Raw genomic sequence first — 24,778 nt, forward strand, 5'->3', positions numbered from 1 at the left:
CGTGAAGTCATTATCGGTCTTTACTCCTCTTTGGTCAGACCTCATCTGGAATACTGTGTACAGTTTTGGGCACCACATTTTAAAAAAGACATTGACAAACTGGAACAAGTTCAGAGAAGAGCGACCAGAATGGTGACTGGTCTGCAAACCATGTCCTATGAGGAACGGTTGCAGGATTTGGGAATGTTTAGCTTGCAAAAAAGAAGACTGAGAGGAGACTTAATAGCTGTCTACAAATATGTCAAGGGCTGTCACATTGTAGAAGGATCATCTTTATTCTCATTTGCACAAGGAAAGACTAGAAGCAATGGGATGAAACTAAATGGGAGGAGACACAGATTAGATATTAGAAAAAACTTTTTGACAGTTAGGGTGATTAATGAGTGGAACAGGCTGCCACGAGAGGTGGTGAGTTCCCCTTCAATGGACGTCTTCAAACAGAGGCTGGACAGACATCTGTCTGAGATGATCTAGTGAATCCTGCTTTGAGCAGGGGGTTGGACCAGATGACCCAGGAGGTCCCTTCCAACTCTACCATTCTATGATTCTATGATACTATAATACTGCTCCTATGTACAAGAATATAACTACTATAATACTGCCCCCTATGTACAAGAATATAACTACTATAATACTGCCCCTATGTACAAGAATATAACTACTATAATACTGCCCCTATGTACAAGAATATAACTACTATAATACTGCTCCTATGTACAAGAATATAACTACTATAATACTGCTCCTATGTACAAGAATATAACTACTATAATACTGCCCCTATGTACAATAATATAACTACTATAATACTGCCCCCTATGTACAAGAATATAACTACTATAATACTGCTCCTATGTACAAGAATATAACTACTATAATACTGCCCCCTATGTACAAGAATATAACTACTATAATACTGCCCCTATGTACAAGAATATAACTACTATAATACTGCCCCCTATGTACAAGAATATAACTACTATAATACTGCTCCCTATGTACAAGAATATAACTACTATAATACTGCCACTATGTACAATAATATATCTAGTATAATACTGACGTCATGTATACTACATATAGTACATCAGTGTCACATCTTATACTCCCAGTCTCCCATCATCCTCTGGGGTCTCTGTACAGTATATTGTGTGCTGTATCTGACCCTGTCTATTCTGATCCTGGATGTTTGTGACAGGAAGATAAATTGATGTTGGGTCAGTCATGCTTTTAAGTCAGGGAGACATTAGGTCATTTTTGTGGGTGTTAAGGGTTATCTGAGCCCCCAAAAGAGGGTGTTGGATGGGTTGTATATCTTGGGTGTTGTTGTGCAGGTTCATTGTACGCCTGGTGATGTAGCGGCTGGCATGCACATTGTTTATGGAGGGGGGGCACTGCTAGAAGGCACAGAGCATCGTGGGAAAGGACACAATTGCCAGTTTCCTTATCCCCGTCTTATCAGGGATGCCTTGCATCTGGCACTTGTGAGGTTGGGACAAGGACAGAATTAGATGGTTGTGTCTGCTTCAGCCGCTTATCCCCTCCCGCCTGTCTCCTTGGCTTTGGATGTTTATACATGGAGGCCACAATGCCAGGAACCCTGTAATGTCAGTGTGTCTTCTGTCATGTATTGTCCAGATAGTTTACTGGTATAACAGAAGCCAGGGGTGTAAGGTATAGGCGGTGGCCGTTATCTACCACTCTAAAGAGTTAATCCAGTCAGTGGAGACATGTAATAAAGATCGATCAGAGGTGAGATAATTATCCAGTAACAGAACTAAAGTCACTTACTAATGATCTTAAAATAACAAATATACAATAATCCATTACACTATGGTACTGTAGAGATGACAGCTTGTATATCTGTACTCCCTACGACAGTGACTGTCATGTGCACAAAATGCAAAGTATTTCAGCCATTGTGCTGTCATATTATCATAGATCGAGAGCAAGCGACAGTCGTTTTAACAACTGAACTCTGGTTAATATAGATAAAAAGCATGAGAGCGTAATCTGCACTCTCTGATTGTCATAGGTAGGAAGCAAGTGATAGCAACAGTTTCAGAATACACAGTATTGAAACCCTGGAGCTGTCTGATTATTATAGGTAAGGAGCAAGCACCTGTAATAAGCCCAGAATACACAGTGATGAAGCCCTCTACTATAGGTAATTGCCAAAGGAAACACATTATTGCGGGTCAGATGGTCTCTTATCACAGATAAGGGGCTTTGTGATCATCATTGGTCAGGAGCAAGTGACAGTAATTATGCACAAAATACACAAGGATTGTAGTCATAGTAGTGTATGATTATTTTAGGCAAGCAGCAAGTAATGTACACAGAATATACAGTATTACAGCACTAGTGCTCTTTCAGTATCATAGGTAAGGTGCAAGCGACAGAGATATGTACACTGTAGCCATTGTGTTATCTGATTAACATAGATAAAGAAAACTTGACAGTAACTGACACTGAATACATGATTATTGCAGCCCTGGTGTGCACTTCAGTAACATAGGTAAGTAACAAGTGACAGAAATGTGCGCTTAATTCCCAGTATTGTAGCCTTGGTACACTATGATCATAGGTAAGGAGCAAGTGACAGAAATGTGCACTTAATTCATAGTATTGTAGCCTTGGTACACTATGATCATAGGTAAGGAGCAAGTGACAGAAATGTGCGCTTAATTCCCAGTATTGTAGCCTTGGTACACTATGATCATAGGTAAGGAGCAAGTGACAGTAGCACAAAATATACAGTATTGTGCTTTCTGATTATAATAAGTAAGAAACAAGTGACAAAAATACATACAGAGTACACGGTTTTATGGACTTGCATTTTCTAATATAGGTAGGAAGCAAATGACAGCAATCTGCACAGAATAAACAGTATTGTAGTTCTGGTGCTCTCTGATTATCATAGACAAGGAGCAAGTGACAGCTTTGTGCACAGCATATACAGTATTGTAGCCTGGCATTCTTTATTATCGATAAGAAGCAGGGAGTGGTAACAGACACAGAATACAAAGTATTGTAACCCTGTTGCACTCTGATTATCATGGGTAAAAAGCAAGTGACAGTAATAGCCACAGAATAAATAGTATTGTAGTTTGGTCATCTCTAATCATTAAGAAGCAAGTGACAGAAGTGTGCACAGAATATACGAGGTAAGAAGCAAAGGACAGTAATAGACACAGAACAGACAACACAATAGTTTGGTAATCTCTAATTATTATTGGTAAGAAGCAAGTGACAGTAATATAAACAGAATTCGCAGCACTGTACTCCTAATGGCATCTGATTATCAAAGGCAAAGGGTTACCTGCTCGTTATCCTTACTGCATTTTGCTGAGATGTCCCAAAAAGAGGCCCTACAATTATGTGCTCCTAGGGGGCAGTATTGCAGCAATGTCCCATTGATATTTGCTATGACTATCATTGATATATGTATGGTAAAGCTTTGTCTATCACATACAGCACACAGCAGTCCAATACTGTTTGTTACAATTACACCTTGCCTACTACACGGCAGCTAATAAGGAAGGGCCACGTTCCTAATCCCTTCTGGGTCCAGCGGCTCATTAATCCCAGTTATGTTCTTCCAGTTAACAGCTCCAGATTAGCCGGAGAAGAGATCTCGGTGCTGGGAAACGGCTTACCACCTTCTGCCCATTCATTGCCCTGCACACAACAGCATTAACCAGATTAAAACATCACATGCCCCACCACCCACAGTAATCCTCCGGTGACCCGCCTGCCCCGGCCAGATACCAGAAGAGGTTTACAGCCTCATGGTTCTGCTTCTTGACCCTCAAAGATGACCCACATAGGCTCATCCCAGATTAGGCTCACAGACAAATTGCTTAAATTAGCCGCAGGTAACATCCTTGGGGGTAAAGGAGAGTGAGCTGTCCGGTAGCCCGCCGCTGTCCACTCTGGGCTGTCTTCAGGACATGGAGGGGAAAAGATGGTCACTGCTGATTTTCTTTGTATTTTTTATCCTACAGAGCAACCATATTGTAAGGTTTCAGGTTATCTGGTGGGCTTGTAAGGCATCTGTGCCGGATCAGTGAGGATTGAATTTTTTTTCATATTTTGGATTCATTTTAATCACTGGACAATCCCTTTTAGGAAATCACCAGTGACCACTTTATTCCTCCATGTAAAACAGCAAAAGGTTAAAGAGACTTTCTCTATGGGACAACTCCGTACCATAGGACCTTTTTAACACATCTGGACATCATAGGGCATTTTTGTCAATCTTTTCTGGTTCTTGGGGTGGAACGTAAATTTTTAGCCATAACCACATCCCTTTTTATGTGCCACGTCCCTCCACATCTAGTTTCCTGTACCTTGAATGTACGATTGGACATCTGGGCTTTGTCTTATGACTGAGCATCCCGGCATCACGCACACAATTTAAGAAAACAGAATCTTGTAGATCACCATGATCGCTGATTGCCAGGCTAGAACTGCCATGATCAAGATCGACACGATCAAGATCACTATGATCGTTGATCACCAGGCTGGCATCGCCATGATCGAAATCGCCATGATCATGTTGGCAGGCTGGCATCGCCATGGTCGAGATAGACACAAGCAAGATCACCATGATCGCTGATCGCCAGGCTTGCATTACCGTGATCAATATCACCATTATAGTGCATCGCCAGGCAGACATCGCCAAAATCAATATCAATGCAATCAAGATAGCCGTGATCGCTGATCACCAGGCTCACATTGCCACCACTGAAATCACCATGATCATGTCGGCAGGCTGGCATCCCCATGGTCAAGCTTGACGAGATCGCCATGATCACTGATTGCCATGCAGGCATTACCATGATCAACATCGCTGTGATTGTGGATCGCCAGGCAGGCATCGCCATGACTGATAGTTACATGTTCAAGAAAGGCAGGCATTGTCATGACCGAAATCAACATGATCTGTGATCGCCTAGCTGACAGTGCCATGATCTGTGATCGCCTAGCTGACAGTGCCATGATCTGTGATCGCCTAGCTGACAGTGCCATGATCTGTGATGTGTGATTGCCTAGCTGACAGTGCCATGATCTGTGATGTGTGATTGCCTAGCTGACAGTGCCATGATCTGTGATCTGTAATCGCCTAGCTGACAGTGCCATGATCTGTGATCGCCTAGCTGACAGTGCCATGATCTGTGATCGCCTAGCTGACAGTGCCATGATCTGTGATCGCCTAGCTGACAGTGCCATGATCTGTGATCGCCTAGCTGAGAGTGCCATGATCTGTGATCGCCTAGCTGACAGTGACATGATCTGTGATCGCCTAGCTGACAGTGCCATGATCTGTGATCGCCTAGCTGACAGTGCCATGATCTGTGATCGCCTAGCTGACAGTGCCATGATCTGTGATCGCCTAGCTGACAGTGCCATGATCTGTGATCGCCTAGCTGACAGTGCCATGATCTGTGATCGCCTAGCTGACAGTGCCATGATCTGTGATCGCCTAGCTGACAGTGCCATGATCTGTGATCGCCTAGCTGACAGTGCCATGATCTGTGATCGCCTAGCTGACAGTGCCATGATCTGTGATCGCCTAGCTGACAGTGCCATGATCTGTGATCGCCTAGCTGACAGTGCCATGATCTGTGATCGCCTAGCTGACAGTGCCATGATCTGTGATCGCCTAGCTGACAGTGCCATGATCTGCGATCGCCTAGCTGACAGTGCCATGATCTGCGATCGCCTAGCTGACAGTGCCATGATCTGTGATCGCCTAGCTGACAGTGCCATGATCTGTGATCGCCTAGCTGACAGTGCCATGATCTGTGATTGCCTAGCTGACAGTGCCATGATCTGTGATCTGTGATTGCCTAGCTGACAGTGCCATGATCTGTGATCTGTGATTGCCTAGCTGACAGTGCCATGATCTGTGATCTGTGATTGCCTAGCTGACAGTGCCATGATCTGTGATCTGTGATTGCCTAGCTGACAGTGCCATGATCTGTGATCTGTGATTGCCTAGCTGACAGTGCCATGATCTGTGATCTGTGATTGCCTAGCTGACAGTGCCATGATCTGTGATCGCCTAGCTGACAGTGCCATGATCTGCGATCGCCTAGCTGACAGTGCCATGATCTGTGATCGCCTAGCTGACAGTGCCATGATCTGTGATCGCCTAGCTGACAGTGCCATGATCTGTGATCTGTGATTGCCTAGCTGACAGTGCCATGATCTGTGATCTGTGATTGCCTAGCTGACAGTGCCATGATCTGTGATCGCCTAGCTGACAGTGCCATGATCTGTGATCGCCTAGCTGACAGTGCCATGATCTGTGATTGCCTAGCTGACAGTGCCATGATCTGTGATTGCCTAGCTGACAGTGCCATGATCTGTGATCTGTGATTGCCTAGCTGACAGTGCCATGATCTGTGATCTGTGATCGCCTAGCTGACAGTGCCATGATCTGTGATCGCCTAGCTGACAGTGCCATGATCTGTGATCGCCTAGCTGACAGTGCCATGATCTGTGATCGCCTAGCTGACAGTGCCATGATCTGTGATCTGTGATTGCCTAGCTGACAGTGCCATGATCTGTGATCGCCTAGCTGACAGTGCCATGATCTGTGATCGCCTAGCTGACAGTGCCATGATCTGCGATCGCCTAGCTGACAGTGCCATGATCTGTGATCGCCTAGCTGACAGTGCCATGATCTGCGATCGCCTAGCTGACAGTGCCATGATCTGTGATCGCCTAGCTGACAGTGCCATGATCTGCGATCGCCTAGCTGACAGTGCCATGATCTGTGATCGCCTAGCTGACAGTGCCATGATCTGTGATCGCCTAGCTGACAGTGCCATGATCTGTGATTGCCTAGCTGACAGTGCCATGATCTGTGATCTGTGATTGCCTAGCTGACAGTGCCATGATCTGTGATCTGTGATTGCCTAGCTGACAGTGCCATGATCTGTGATCTGCGATCGCCTAGCTGACAGTGCCATGATCTGTGATCGCCTAGCTGACAGTGCCATGATCTGTGATCGCCTAGCTGACAGTGCCATGATCTGTGATCTGTGATTGCCTAGCTGACAGTGCCATGATCTGTGATCTGTGATTGCCTAGCTGACAGTGCCATGATCTGTGATCTGTGATCGCCTAGCTGACAGTGCCATGATCTGTGATCGCCTAGCTGACAGTGCCATGATCTGTGATCGCCTAGCTGACAGTGCCATGATCTGTGATCGCCTAGCTGACAGTGCCATGATCTGTGATCTGTGATTGCCTAGCTGACAGTGCCATGATCTGTGATCGCCTAGCTGACAGTGCCATGATCTGTGATCGCCTAGCTGACAGTGCCATGATCTGCGATCGCCTAGCTGACAGTGCCATGATCTGTGATCGCCTAGCTGACAGTGCCATGATCTGTGATCGCCTAGCTGACAGTGCCATGATCTGCGATCGCCTAGCTGACAGTGCCATGATCTGTGATCGCCTAGCTGACAGTGCCATGATCTGTGATCGCCTAGCTGACAGTGCCATGATCTGTGATCGCCTAGCTGACAGTGCCATGATCTGTGATCGCCTAGCTGACAGTGCCATGATCTGTGATCGCCTAGCTGACAGTGCCATGATCTGTGATCGCCTAGCTGACAGTGCCATGATCTGTGATCGCCTAGCTGACAGTGCCATGATCTGCGATCGCCTAGCTGACAGTGCCATGATCTGTGATCGCCTAGCTGACAGTGCCATGATCTGTGATCGCCTAGCTGACAGTGCCATGATCTGTGATCTGTGATTGCCTAGCTGACAGTGCCATGATCTGTGATCTGTGATTGCCTAGCTGACAGTGCCATGATCTGTGATCTGTAATCGCCTAGCTGACAGTGCCATGATCTGTGATCGCCTAGCTGACAGTGCCATGATCTGCGATCGCCTAGCTGACAGTGCCATGATCTGTGATCGCCTAGCTGACAGTGCCATGATCTGTGATCGCCTAGCTGACAGTGCCATGATCTGCGATCGCCTAGCTGACAGTGCCATGATCTGTGATCGCCTAGCTGACAGTGCCATGATCTGTGATCGCCTAGCTGACAGTGCCATGATCTGTGATCGCCTAGCTGACAGTGCCATGATCTGTGATCGCCTAGCTGACAGTGCCATGATCTGTGATCTGTGATCGCCTAGCTGACAGTGCCATGATCTGCGATCGCCTAGCTGACAGTGCCATGATCTGTGATCGCCTAGCTGACAGTGCCATGATCTGTGATCGCCTAGCTGACAGTGCCATGATCTGTGATCTGTGATTGCCTAGCTGACAGTGCCATGATCTGTGATCTGTGATTGCCTAGCTGACAGTGCCATGATCTGTGATCTGTGATTGCCTAGCTCACATTACTCAAAAAAGAGAGAAGATCTCACAAAACTGTTTCCTATCTCCATGTTCGGAACCCTTGTGACTAAGAAGTTGAGCCTGAGGGGGCTATGAGATTTATCGTCATTCACATCTGCATTTTAAGGAGGGTAGGGTTATACCTTAAAATCATGATGTATAATGCCAGTAAAAGGGACGGGGCTCTGAGCACTTCTGTTTGTACAATAGATGCACTCTGTGACTGTTCGCCTGACGCTCTCTTAGACGCTCTCGTTGCCTCTGTTCAGCTGCTGTGATCGGGGAGATGAGTGTGCGGAGCGCTGTGACGTGGCCTTTCCTCGCCTCGTATAAAAGGGACGGGAGACAATGAGCTTTATTTATTATGCATTAAAAGTAACTGTACTCCGTGACAGACAGCCGCAGCTCCCCGCTGACTCGTCTCATGGCAGCTAGATGGGAAGGTCTCCAACTTAATGTGTCCTTTACTGGTGACCTTAAAGGGGTTCTCCAGGATTTTAATGTCAGCTGAGGAAGCTAATGGTCAGGATTGACTAGCAATGCCTGGACAGGATATGTATTTAAAATATATTTTAATGTTACCCCCATGTGTATTTTCTCACAGCTTGACCTGGTGAGAAGTCAGTCATACTCACACACCATCAGCCCCTGACCCACATTGGATCTATAATGGCGGCCTACCTTCCAACAGTCTGCTGGAATGGCCCTGAAATGGGCAGGAAAACCCACATTTACATAAAAGTACATGTCTGTAGGCCATGATAGAGAAGGTCCTTGGTGGAATGGGCTTAGGACGTAACATACGGTATACTATGATTAGGCATTACTGATACAGGCCATATTGGTGTCAAACACCTTTACCCAACTTTTCTTGCTAAAAGTAGTTATAAAGAATTTTTTTAGTGTAACTAGCTTTACTTGAGCTGTGTTTGACTCTTATTTCGTCATTGGATGTGTCGGTATTTGAGCACTGTATGGCAGTAATTGCTTGTATACCACTGTTCCTTATCCCTATTGCGGTTGTATATATTTTTAAGTAGTGACTTGTAGGGAAGTGTAATTTACACAATATTTGACCCTATTATTTGGTCATTGTATGGTACGGGTATTGACAGTGTATGGCGGTATCCCATATTAGGGCTTACTAGCCTACTTTTGAAGTCCACCTTTTAAAGTTTGCTGTCTGAGAGTAAATGAATTGCGGCATTATAGCCTTCTGCCGGTCAGACCTCGTTACTCCTTGGTCACACCCCTGAGGATCCACTATGGTACCATCAAAGCTTCCTCAGGAGATAAGTAGCCTCTCCTATTTCTGAGAGTAGGGGAACACACCATCCAAAAGGCCTGATGGCGGGGGCTGTAATGGAAGCCTTATACCGCCGTATACTGCACATAAGTAACACGCATGGTATTGATCTCCCCTGTTTACGCTCACAGCTCTGCGTTATGTTATGTGAGCGAGTTGCGGGTTTATTTGGTATTCCGCACCTTCTCTCGCTCAGATTTGTTTTCTCTTTTATGTCGGAGCCATGAATATGAATGAATGTGATTTATCAAGGCCATGCGCATCCTGTTTTATTGGAAAAATCTGTGTTTTGGGCATTATTAGCGGAGCCGAGGAACCCAAACCTGGACGGCTGACCTTTGCGGCCGGCGCATCACTTCTTATTACGCTGCCTCATTTGTCTTTCTCTTTCAAGGAGAAATTCCTTCGACGGACAGGATGGAAACACTGGATCTGCTACGACCATCCCCACCGGATGGGGTCACCCACATTTATACATTTAAAGCTCAGCTTTGAAGATGGTGGGATCTGACCCACAGGACCCCTACAGATCAACTGATTGCAGCAGCTTTGATGGTCAAGGTAGTCATCTTCATAGGTCATCCAGGAACAGCGCCATATACTCAGTGGTGGCTGTGTCAGGTACTGCAGTTACGTAGCATTCAGGAGCACAGGAATAGATTAGACTGCAGATGGTGACGTGTTTTATGGGATTCACTTTCACTGGGTTAACAATAAATTGCCTATAAACAGCCCTGGTGGTGACATCTGGCGCATAAATGGCTGTCATACTGCAGCAGCTCCACCAGACTGTAAACTACACAACTGAGATAAGACATGACGCAGACAGGTTACAGACACGCAGAGCCTTACCGCAGTGCCGCTCCGGGATCACACAAGGGTCCTTCAACTTCAATGGCGGCTGTAAATCTGAAATGTAAGAGAAAAGATGGTGAGAACCACAGAAAATCCCGAAATCTACTGCAAAGAGCGGAGCTATTACCCAAACCCATCCAACCACACGCAAAAAGGATCCAGTCAGATCCAAAGGAGGTAGTATTATAGTAGTTATATTCCTGTACATGGGGAGCAGTATTATAGTAGTTATATTCTTGTACATAGGAGCAGTATTATAGTAGTTATATTCTTGTACATAGGGGGCAGTATTATAGTAGTTATATTCTTGTACATAGGGAGCAGTATTATAGTAGTTATATTCTTGTACATAGGAACAGTATTATAGCAGTTATATTCTTGTACATAGGGGCAGTATTATAGTAGTTATATTCCAGTACATAGGGGGCAGTATTATAGTAGTTATATTCTTGTACATAGGGGCAGTATTATAATAGTGCCTCTATTTCCTGAGTGCTGGAGGGTCGCGCTGTATGGACAACATAGCTAAATCCAGTGGTAATTTGTGCCCTTATGAATGAACACATTCCCCTTTGCTATTGGCAAGAATTCCCCTTAATCAAAGGTTTTCGAAATCTGGATCCCTTCCATGGAAATTAACGTTAATAGTAGTGGGTACTTATCTAGTGAAAGTAATCCTATTTCCCTGTGATGGATTCTCTCTAACACGAGGCGAGGGTTTATAGACGCACAGCAGACAACATTAGAGCTTTAATGGTCCTGTTTATGAACTCCTAACATGAGCAGAAAAATTAAAATTGTGCAAAGTACAAAGATTTATAAACCCTCTTATCTCTTTTTTTAATAGGATACTGTCCCATCTTAGTAGCAATTATAATCTCATGGATTGCCAATATCTGCTGCACACATCTAATTATACATAAAATACCCAGGTTATACCAGCTGTACATATATAATAATATACAGAAGATGGCCAGGTTATACCAGCTGTACATATATAATTATATACAGGAGATGCTCAGGTTATACCAGCTGTACACATATAATTATATACATAAGATGCCCAGGTTATACCAGCTGTACATATATAATTATATACAGGAGATGCTCAGGTTATACCAGCTGTACACATATAATTATATACGGGAGATGCCCAGGTTATACCAGCTGTACATATATAATAATATACAGAAGATGGCCAGGTTATACCAGCTGTATATATATAATTATATACGGGAGATGCCCAGGTTATACCAGCTGTACATATATAATTATATACAGGAGATGGCCAGGTTATACCAGCTGTATATATATAATTATATACGGGAGATGCCCAGGTTATACCAGCTGTACATATATAATTATATACAGAAGATGCCCAGGTTATACCAGCTGTACATATATAATAATATACAGAAGATGACCAGGTTATACCAGCTGTATATATATAATTATATACGGGAGATGCCCAGGTTATACCAGCTGTACATATATAATTATATACAGGAGATGCCCAGGTTATACCGGCTGTACATATATAATTATATACAGGATATGCCCAGGTTATACCAGCTGTACATATATAATTATATACAGGATATGCCCAGGTTATACCAGCTGTACATATATAATTATATACAGGATATGCCCAGGTTATACCAGCTGTACATATATAATTATATACAGAAGATGCCCAGGTTACACCAGCTGTACATATATAATTATATACAGGAGACGTCCAGGTTATACCAGCTGTACATATATAATTATATACAGGAGACGTCCAGGTTATACCAGCTGTACGTATATAATTATATACAGGAGATGTCCAGGTTATACCAGCTGTACGTATATAATTATATACAGGAGATGTCCAGGTTATACCAGCTGTACATATATAATAATATACAGAAGATGGCCAGGTTATACCAGCTGTATATATATAATTATATACGGGAGATGCCCAGGTTATACCAGCTGTACATATATAATTATATACAGGAGACGTCCAGGTTATACCAGCTGTACATATATAATTATATACAGGAGACGTCCAGGTTATACCAGCTGTACATATATAATTATATACAGGAGATGTCCAGGTTATACCAGCTGTACGTATATAATTATATACAGGAGATGCCCAGGTTATACCAGCTATAAATATATAATTATATACGGGAGATGCCCAGGTTATACCAGCTGTACATATATAATTATATACAGGAGATGCCCAGGTTATACCAGCTGTACATATATAATTATATACAGGATATACCCAGGTTATACCAGCTGTACATATATAATTATATACAGGATATGCCCAGGTTATACCAGCTGTACATATATAATTATATACAGGAGATGTCCAGGTTATACCAGCTGTACATATATAATTATATACAGGAGATGTCCAGGTTATACCAGCTGTACATATATAATTATATACAGAAGATGCCCAGGTTATACCAGCTGTACATATATAATTATATACAGGAGATGTCCAGGTTATACCAGCTGTACATATATAATTATATACGGGAGATACCCAGGTTATACCAGCTGTACATATATAATTATATACAGGATATGCCCAGGTTATACCAGCTGTACGTATATAATTATATACAGGAGATGTCCAGGTTATACCAGCTGTACATATATAATTATATACAGAAGATGCCCAGGTTATACCAGCTGTACATATATAATTATATACAGGAGATGTCCAGGTTATACCAGCTGTACATATATAATTATATACGGGAGATGCCCAGGTTATACCAGCTGTACATATATAATTATATACGGGAGATGCCCAGGTTATACCATCTGTACATATATAATTATATACAGAAGATGCCCAGGTTATACCAGCTGTACATATATAATAATATACAGAAGATGCCCAGGTTATACCAGCTGTACATATATAATAATATACAGAAGATGCCCAGGTTATACCAGCTGTACATATATAATTATATACAGGAGATTCCCAGGTTATACCAGCTGTACATATATAATGATATACAGAAGAAGCCCAGGTTATACCAGCTGTACATATATAATGATATACAGAAGAAGCCCAGGTTATACCAGCTGTACATATATAATTATATACAGGAGATGCCCAGGTTATACCAGCTGTACATATATAATTATATACAGGAGATGCCCAGGTTATACCAGCTGTACATATATAATGATATACAGAAGAAGCCCAGGTTATACCAGCTGTACATATATAATGATATACAGAAAGAAGATGCCCAGGTTATACCAGCTGTACATATATAATGATATACAGCAGATGCCCAGGTTATACCAGCTGTACATATATAATAATATACAGAAGATGCCCAGGTTATACCAGCTGTACATATATAATGATATACAGTAGATACCCAGGTTATACCGGCTGTACATATATAATTATATACAGGAGATGCCCAGGTTATACCAGCTGTACATATATAATTATATAAAGGAGATGCCCAGATTATACCATCTGTACATATATAATTATATACAGGAGATGCCCAGGTTATACCAGCTGTACATATATAATTATATACAGGAGATGCCCAGGTTATACCAGCTGTACATATATAATGATATACAGGAGATGCTCAGGTTATACCGGCTGTACATATATAATTATATACAGGAGATGCGCAGCTGTACATATATAATTATATAAAGGAGATGCCCAGATTATACCATCTGTACATATATAATTATATACAGGAGATGCCCAGGTTATACCAGCTGTACATATATAATGATATACAGGAGATGCCCAGGTTATACCAGCTGTACATATATAATGATATACAGAAGATGCCCAGGTTATACCAGTTGTACATATATAATTATATACAGGAGATTCCCAGGTTATACCAGCTGTACACATATAATTATATACAGGAGATATCAGGTTATACCAGCTGTACACATAATTATACACAGGAGATTCCCAGGTTATACCAGCTGTACATATATAATTATACACAGGAGATTCCCAGGTTATACCAGCTGTACATATATAATTATATACAGGAGATGCCCAGGTTATACCAGCTGTACACATAATTATACACAGGAGATTCCCAGGTTATACCAGCTGTACATATATAATTATACACAGGAGATTCCCAGGTTATACCAGCTGTACATATATAATTATATACAGGAGATGTCCAGGTTATACCAGTTGTACATACAATAGATAATTATATACAGGAGATGCCCAGGTTATATCAGCTGTACAAATATAATTATACACAGGAGATGCCCAGGTTATACCAGCTGTACATATATAATTATATACAGGAGATGTCAGGTTATACCAGCTGTCCATATATAATTATATACAGGAGATACCCAGGTTATACCAGCTGTACACATATAATTATATACAGGCGATGTCAGGTTATACCAGCTGTACATATATAATTATATACAGGCGATGCCCAGGTTATACCAGCTGTACACATAATTATACACAGGAGATTCCCAGATTATACCAGCTGTACATATATAATTATACACAGGAGATTCCCAGGTTATACCAGCCGTAAATTTATGATTATATACAGAAGATGCCCAGGTTATACCAGCTGTACATATATAATTATATACAGGAGATTCCCAGGTTATACCAGCCGTAAATTTATGATTATATACAGAAGATGCCCAGGTTATACCAGCTGTACATATATAATTATATACAGGAGATTCCCAGGTTATACCAGCCGTAAATTTATGATTATATACAGAAGATGCCCAGGTTATACCAGCTGTACATATATAATAATATACAGAAGATGCCCAGGTTATACCAGCTGTACATATATAATTATATACGGGAGATACCCAGGTTATACTAGCTGTACATATATAATTATATACAGGAGATTCCCAGGTTATACCAGCCGTAAATTTATGATTATATAGAGAAGATGCCCAGGTTATACCAGCTGTACATATATAATTATATACAGAAGATGCCTAGGTTATACCAGCTGTATATATATAATTATATACAGGAGATGCCCAGGTTATACCAGGATGGTCTTTGACGTCCCCAGGAGTACATGTTTTCTAGCGGCAGCTCCTTGTATGACACATGATAGATATATCTGGCGGTGTTAGCAGTTTACGTAGCCAGAAGCGGAGGCCATCCCGGTGGGCGTCTCGCCCCTCTGCGGTTTCATAATGTCACCGCTCTCGCAGCTCAGGGGGTCTGGTAATATCATTATGACAGCTGTCGCTCCCTGCAGCAGGCGTCTTGTGTTACAGGGACAGTGCTCAGGATTTAAGTCACTTCAAAGGCTTCCTGACAAGTGTGCTGCCGGCGGTGCGGAGTTCCCCTTTAATCCCAGCTATTTATACCCATAATTAACTTAAAATAATATTGGGATGTACGCAGGGGACTAGATGCAGCCCCCCCTCGCCTCTTTCAAGGTCACAGCAACTGTAGCCCTGCAAACTCCGAAATCGGAGGAGCTGGCCATCAGGGGGCAGGGGCCACATACCCCGACAACAAACAATATGGCCGCTCCTGCTAGGGAGGTTCTTCCGGCTGGACAAAAATGGCAGCTCTTCATCTATATTTGGGAGCCTATGGGGATGTTGGCAAGTGTTGTTTGGACGCTAACAGTGCTGATGACTGAGCTTCTCAGTGTCACACACAAGAAACCTACTGGAAGCACTGCTGATGACTGAGCTTCTCAGTGTCACACACAAGAAACCTACTGGAAGCACTGCTGATGACTGAGCTTCTCAGTGTCACACACAAGAAACCTACTGGAAGCACTGCTGATGACGGAGCTTCTCAGTGTCACACACAAGAAACCTACTGGAAGCACTGCTGATGACGGAGCTTATCAGTGTCACATGCAGGAAACCTCCTGGAAGCACTGCTGATGACGGAGCTTCTCAGTGTCACATGCAGGAAACCTCATGGAAGCACTGCTGATGACTGAGCTTCTCAGTGTCACACACAAGAAACCTACTGGAAGCACTGCTGATGACGGAGCTTCTCAGTGTCACACACAAGAAACCTACTGGAAGCACTGCTGATGACGGAGCTTATCAGTGTCACATGCAGGAAACCTCCTGGAAGCACTGCTGATGACGGAGCTTATCAGTGTCACACACAAGAAACCTCCTGGAAGCACTGCTGATGACGGAGCTTCTCAGTGTCACATACAGGAAACCTCCTGGAAGCACTGCTGATGACGGAGCTTATCAGTGTCACACACAAGAAACCTCCTGGAAGCACTGCTGATGACGGAGCTTCTCTGTGTCACATACAGGAAACCTACTGGAAGCACTGCTGATGACGGAGCTTCTCAGTGTCACACACAAGAAACCTACTGGAAGCACTGCTTATGACAGAGCTTCTCAGTGTCACATACAGGAAACCTCCTGGAAGCACTGCTGATGACGGAGCTTCTCGGTGTCACATACAGGAAATCTCCTGGAAGCACTGCTGATGACGGAGCTTCTCGGTGTCATATACAGGAAATCTCCTGGAAGTACTGCTTATGACAGAGCTTCTCAGTGTCACATACAGGAAACCTCCTGGAAGCACTGCTGATGACGGAGCTTCTCGGTGTCACATACAGGAAATCTCCTGGAAGCACTGCTGATGACAGAGCTTCTCGGTGTCACATACAGGAAATCTCCTGGAAGCACTGCTGATGACGGAGCTTCTCGGTGTCACATACAGGAAATCTCCTGGAAGCACTGCTGATGACGGAGCTTCTCGGTGTCATATACAGGAAATCTCCTGGAAGTACTGCTGAAGACGGAGCTTCTGATGAGCTAGGAATGGGATATTGGGGTCAGTGGAAGTCGGACCTCAATTTTTCCATTGCAAGTAGAGTCGGCATTTAAATTTTATCTAGATGGCGCCATCAATATGAAATAATGTGAGTCCCTCGGTTTTCTGAAGGGAGAATCTCTGAAATTAACGGGCGTAGCATCAACGATAAACATAGCGCCGTTCTGCAATTACATGTTAAAAGGGGTCAGATCTCTCCACAGGCAATCCGCCATCACGTTACCGCCAGTCCCACCCGCTGCGCCGGGAGAAAAATTGCTTACCTAATTATGTGTGGCCTCAGAGAGCGCGACTAACACATGATAACGGGAGACAAAGGATCTGTCTATCCATATACATCCCGTATGTGAGTTATCCTACATGGCCCGCAGGGCAAGAGCTGCAAACATAATGCCATGGCACGCATGGCACATAAATAGCACGAGAACGGCCACCAAAAATAACAAGTTTCTCTTAAAAAACGTTTCTGCCAACATAGACTTTTAAGAAGTATTGACATTAGATCTATATGATCGGGCTACTGGGAATCCTTCTTCTAGGATTTATTGGCAGGTAACTAAATAATACCGCCATGCAGTACCAAAACAAAATAATGTATTGTGCCCAAATAATACTGCCATTCAGTGCCTAAATAAAACTGCCACGCAGTGTCTAATCAGTACCATCATACAGTAACTAAATAGCACTACTAATCTAGAAAGTGCCCATATAACACAATATCCCCCCACAATATGCCATACAATGCCTAAATAAAACTTCTATTCAGTGTCTAAATAATACTACCAAACATTACTCATGTAGTACTGCTGTTATACAGTATACTGCCAACACAACACCGCTATACAATCCCACATAATATGCCAGTCAATGTCTAAGCAATATCTCCATACAGTAGTACTTTATTATTTGATTAAACCTGTTATTTATGGTCTAATAGCGCCATACAGTACTTAAATAGTATTACTGATCTGGATAGTACATCCCCACACATTACTGGCAGTCAATGCCTAAATAAAGCTGCCATCTAGTGTCTAAATAATACAGCTATACAGAGGCACAGTCTGGTCTCCAGTACAAGCCTATAAATTGCGGCCCGTCCTCCTCCTCCTATACTGGGATGACTCAATTTTGAATGATGCCGGATCTGAACTCTCCTCTGGGTCACACAGACGTTCTCTGCTCATCATCAATGTCATGTTCAGGTTTCCTCAACAGACTGGTGGAATATTGTACGCGGCTTCCTGCATATTCCTGTGCGCCTTCCTGCAGCCTCACACACCTCAGCACAATGGGCTCCGCTCCCACGCTGGGATGTATAGGCACTGCCAGGGTACTAGTGCCCAGAGGTTACCTGGACTTACAGGGGAACACAAAAACAAATGTGCCTCACACCACTGCTCCTGACCACCACTGTCCCAACACCGTTCCTGACAACACTGCTGTCCTAATACCACTGCTGTACATGACACCGCCGCTGTGTCTGACACCATCCCAGTACCTGACACCATCCCAGTACCTCACATCATCCCAGTACCTGACACCATCCCAGTACCTGACACCGCCGCTGTGTCTGACACCATCCCAGTACCTCACACCATCCCAGTACCTCACACCATCCCAGTACCTGACACCGCCGCTGTGTCTGACACCATCCCAGTACCTGACACCGCCGCTGTGCCTGACACAATCCCAGTACCTGACACCGCAGCTGTGCCTGACACCATCCCAGTACCTGACACCGCAGCTGTGCCTGACACCATCCCAGTACCTGACACCGCAGCTGTGCCTGACACCATCCCAGTACCTGACACCATCCCAGTACCTGACACCGCCGCTGTGTCTGACACCAGCCCAGTACCTGACACAATCCCAGTACCTGACACCGCAGCTGTGCCTGACACCATCCCAGTACCTGACACCGCAGCTGTGCCTGACACCATCCCAGTACCTGACACTGCAGCTGTGCCTGACATCATCCCAGTACCTGACACCGCCGCTGTGCCTGACCCCATCCCAGTATGACACCGTCGCTGTGCCTGACACCACCTCAGTGCCTGTCACTGCTGCTTTGCCTGACACCACCTCAGTGCCAGACACCATCCCAGTACCTGACACCGCCACTGTGCCTGACACCACCTCAGTGCCAGACACCATCCCACGACCTGACACCGCCGCTGTGCCTGACATCATCCCAATACCTGACACTTCTGCTGTGCCTGACACCACCTCAGTGCCAGACACCATCCCAGTACCTGACACCGCCGCTGTGCCTGAAACAATGCCAGTACCTCACAACACCTCAGTGCCTGACACCATCCCAGTACTTGACACTGCCGCTGTGCCTGACACAATGCCAGTACCTGACACCGCCGCTGTGCCTGACACCGCCTCAGTGCCTGACACCACCTCAGTGCCAGACACCATCCCAGTACCTGACACCGCCGCTGTGCCTGAAACAATGCCAGTACCTCACAACACCTCAGTGCCTGACACCACCCCAGTGCCTGACACCACCCCAGTACTTGACACTGCCGCTGTGCCTGACACAATGCCAGTACCTGACACCGCCGCTGTGCCTGACACCGCCTCAGTGCCTGACACCGCCTCAGTGCCTGACACCGCCTCAGTGCCTGACACCACCATTGCATGTTTAGAATTAGTGTGTAAAAATATATTTAAAAAGTTTAATATGCAAATTGCCTCTTCAGAGAAAAAGAGGACTTGAACTCTATAGCGCCACCTATTGGAAGCAGCAATCCTACAAGTCACAATCAACCCTTTAACGAGTCTTGCCATATGACTTAGGATAAAAGCCAAATCAGAGTGTCAATTTGCAGACAGGGTATTCCGGGCTGTTGCCCCTCGTCAGTGCAATGTATGAGATCTGATTTGGCTAGGTGAGAGGCTCTGGACTTGTTTGGGATTTACAGAACTGACTGAGGAGTCTGTAATCAATCTCCATTGTTTACAAAGTTGTACAGTAAAATAGGAAGGAAACTCATCAATTCCAGAAAATGTACCTCGCCCTCCACATTATATAATATGCACAAGGCCAGGGAAATAGGGACACTTAAAAGTAACCTTCAGATGGAGAGATAGATGTAGATAATATACATCCTCTCTACATATATCCCCTCATTACCCCCTGGCACTATCATACCACTCCAGGTTCATTATAAAGCCATTACTTTGCGGTGGGTCTGAGCACCATTAATGGTCTGTAAATGATGGCCGCCAGCCAGAGTCCATCACACACATTATCCTTCCTGCCTTCAGCTCCATTCCCCATGTCGGGGGTCCTTCTAATGCGAGTCCCCCGCCCCTCACACAATGACATTATCATCCTTTGTGTTGCAGCTGGGGGTCCAGCAACTACTCGTGTCATTCATCCTTTACCCAGATCTGTCCGGAGAACCATGGACCCTGCAATCCTCTGTTACCCCTCCTGGAAATGTATGGCAGCATTTAAGTAGGTGTTACTAATCATGCTCCCGGATAGTATTTGGGAACCAGGAGGATCAGGATGATCACTGATAAATTCTGGTTTTGCAGCATTTGTGATGGCCAATCCCACCATTCCTCATCCTCACACCAGCCTCGGCCTTGATGACACTGCAGCTCTCTACATCTCTGCGGGCCGGTCCACTGAAGGACACATGCGGGGACTGGAACAGGAAGGTGTAGTATTTGTGAACCAGGAGGATCAGGATGATCATTTATTGACGACAGTTTTGCAGCATTTATGATCTCCATCTCGCCCTCATCCCTAGACCGGCCCCGGCCTTTATCACAATGCATCTCCCTTCAGATCTCTACATCTCTGTCACAGTGGATCTCTACATATCCAGCACATGCGGGTACCGGATCACGCCCAGGTATAGTATTCAGGATCCAAGGGGATCAGGCCCCTCCGCATCCCCAAATGTGCTCTGGCCTTCATGACAATGCTTCTTCCTCTAGACCCCGACATCTCTGCTGGTGGGGGTCTGCAAAGATGTAGTCCATACAATAAAAACATGCAGGTACTGGAACAGGCAGGTGTAGGATTTGTGAAACAGGAGGATCAGGATGACTATTGAATGACGGCACTTTTTCACCCCCTACTCCTCATCCCCAGACCGCCCCGGTCTTGATGACAATGCATCTTCCTCCTAATGAAATGACGCATTAGCGGAGGTCAGCACCAGATGGAGATACTTAGCGCCACCATAAATCACCGCTTGTCTGATCCGCTAACACAAACTGCTGTTATAACCCCTTGACCTTCCGCTTTGCAAAACAAAGAGCCTTCTGGGTAAAAAGGTTAGGCCCAATTCATTTCTAGATAAAGCCGTCCCGAGGATCATCGCTATATCCATTATATCAAATTCCGAAGAGGAGGAATGAGACGTGATGGGAATACCGCAGGAGAGGTGGCGGATACGGCGCCGGCTCTGCTACATCTCTACACTTCCCAGTTACCGATCTGTAACCTTCACACTCCACCTGCCATTTGATTTTAATTTACTAAAAGGCGATTTGAAATTCTCTTCCTCGTCTTCCCCTGACCCGCATTATCCGCCAAGATTAATTGTAATAACTGCAGTGGAACATTAGCGAGACGCGCTCGGAATTATCCGCTCCACCTGCTCGCTCATGGAAATGTATGGAGCGGGCTCAGGCCCGGAGCGAGGGACTGTGCGGGAAGTTACATGAAGATAAACAGCTGGAAAGGGAAAGTGCGACCCCCCAGTGCCCCCAAGGTCATGCTGTACGCCTTCAGTACCTTCCGCCCTAGTACGGGACATGGTATGACCCGGTGGGGACGACGACATGGTATGACACAGGGGGGGGGGGGGGGGGACATGAAATGGCACGGGGGGGGGGGGGGAGACATGGTATGGCACGGGGGGGCATGGCACGGGGGGGACATGGTATGGCACGGGGGGGGACATGGTATGGCACGGGGGGGACATGGTATGGCACGGGGGGTACATGGTATGGCACGGGGGGGACATGGTATGGCACGGGGGGGACATGGTATGGCACGGGGGGACATGGTATGGCACGGGGGGGGGACATGGTATGGCACGGGGGGGGACATGGTATGGCACGGGGGGGACATGGTATGGCACGGGGGGGGGGGACATGGTATGGCACGGGGGGGCATGGCACGGGGGGGACATGGTATGGCACGGGGGGGGGACATGGTATGGCACGGGGGGGACATGGTATGGCACGGGGGGGGACATGGTATGGCACGGGGGGGGAAATGGTATGGCACGGGGGGGGAAATGGTATGGCACGGGGGGGGGACATGGTATGGCACGGGGGGGGGGGACATGGTACGGCACGGGGGGGGGGGACATGGTACGGCACGGGGGGGACATGGTACGGCACGGGGGGGACATGGTACGGCACGGGGGGGACATGGTACGGCACGGGGGGGACATGGTACGGCACGGGGGGGACATGGTACGGCACGGGGGGGGACATGGTACGGCACGGGGGGGACATGGTATGGCACAGGGGGGGACATGGTATGGCACAGGGGGGGACATGGTATGGCACAGGGGGGGGGACATGGTATGGCACAGGGGGGGACATGGTATGGCACGGGGGGGGACATGGTATGGCACGGGGGGGCATGGCACGGGGGGGACATGGTATGGCACGGGGGGGACATGGTATGGCACGGGGGGGACATGGTACGGCACGGGGGGGACATGGTACGGCACGGGGGGGACATGGTACGGCACAGGGGGGGACATGGTATGGCACAGGGGGGGGACATGGTATGGCACAGGGGGGGGACATGGTATGGCACAGGGGGGGGACATGGTATGGCACAGGGGGGGGACATGGTATGGCACGGGGGGGACATGGCATGGCACAGGGGGGGGGACATGGTATGGCACAGGGGGGGACATGGTATGGCACAGGGGGGGACATGGTACGGCACGGGGGGGGGACATGGTATGGCACGGGGGGGGGACATGGTATGGCACGGGGGGGACATGGCATGGCACAGGGGGGGACATGGTATGGCACAGGGGGGGACATGGTATGGCACAGGGGGGGACATGGTATGGCACAGGGGGGGGGACATGGTATGGCACAGGGGGGGGGACATGGTATGGCACAGGGGGGGGGGACATGGTATGGCACAGGGGGGGACATGGTACGGCACAGGGGGGGACATGGTACGGCACAGGGGGGGACATGGTACGGCACAGGGGGGGACATGGTACGGCACAGGGGGGGACATGGTATGGCACAGGGGGGACATGGTATGGCACAGGGGGGACTTGGTATGGCACAGGGGGGACATGGTACGGCACAGGGGGGGACATGGTACGGCACAGGGGGGGACATGGTACGGCACAGGGGGGGACATGGTACGGCACAGGGGGGACATGGTATGGCACAGGGGGGGACATGGTATGGCACAGGGGGGACATGGTATGGCACAGGGGGGGACATGGTATGGCACAGGGGGGACATGGTATGGCACAGGGGGGACATGGTATGGCACAGGAGGGGACATGGTATGGCACGGGGGGACATGGTATGGCACAGGGGGGACTTGGTATGGCACGGGGTGGGACTTGGTATGGCACGGGGGGGACTTGGTATGGCACGGGGGGGGGACATGGTATGGCACGGGGGGGACATGGTATGGCACGGGGGGACATGGTATGGCACACGGGGGACTTGGTATGGCACGGGGTGGGACTTGGTATGGCACGGGGGGGACTTGGTATGGCACGGGGGGGGGGACATGGTATGGCACGGGGCCCCCTCTCTGCATAAAAATGAGAGTATGAGGAGATGGAACCGACAACCACTCAGCATGTCTCAGAGAACAGCTGTCATCCTTCACACTCCACCCCTGCTCTTTATATATATCATAGGCTCCGCCCCTGCTCTTTATATATATATATATATCATAGGCTCCACCCCTGCTCTTTGTATTTATCGTAGGCTCCGCCCCTGCACTATTTATCTTAGGCTCTGCCCCTGCTCTATTTATCTTAGGCTCCGCCCCTGCTCTATTTATCTTAGGCTCCGCCCCTGCTCCTTGTGGTTATTATACCTTCTGCCCCTGCTTTTTGTGTTGATCACACAGAATCCTCCTGTGCTCTCCTGGTTTAGCATAGGCTTCAGCCTTACTTTTGATGTTTATACACCGCGTGCAGAATTATTAGGCAAATGCGTATTTTGCTCACATGATACTTTTTATACATGCCGTCCTACTCCAAGCTGCATAGTCTTGAGAGCCAACTACCAATTAAGTAAATCTGGTGATGTGCCTCTCTGTAATGAGGAGGGGTGTTGACTAATGACATCAACACCCTACATAAGGTGTGCTTAATTATTAGGCAACTTCCTTTCCTTTGGCAAAATGGGTCAG

General features: G+C 46.4%; 1 protein-coding gene across 5 annotated transcripts in view; it reads right to left on the reverse strand.

The window, feature by feature from the left end:
- Positions 1-24,778, reverse strand: part of SEMA6C (semaphorin 6C) — a 146,039-nt gene that overhangs the window by 88,126 nt on the left and 33,135 nt on the right. For all 5 annotated transcript variants that reach the window (XM_073639377.1, XM_073639376.1, XM_073639380.1 and 2 more), the window contains exon 2: positions 10,530-10,586. The gene's annotated coding sequence lies outside the window, so the exon portion shown is untranslated. The remainder of the gene's footprint in view (positions 1-10,529; positions 10,587-24,778) is intronic.

This window comes from Phyllobates terribilis, unplaced genomic scaffold (genome assembly GCF_046119375.1).
Source record: "Phyllobates terribilis strain yellow unplaced genomic scaffold, ASM4611937v1 Scaffold_7__3_contigs__length_470593459, whole genome shotgun sequence".
Taxonomy (NCBI): Eukaryota; Metazoa; Chordata; class Amphibia; order Anura; family Dendrobatidae; genus Phyllobates; species Phyllobates terribilis.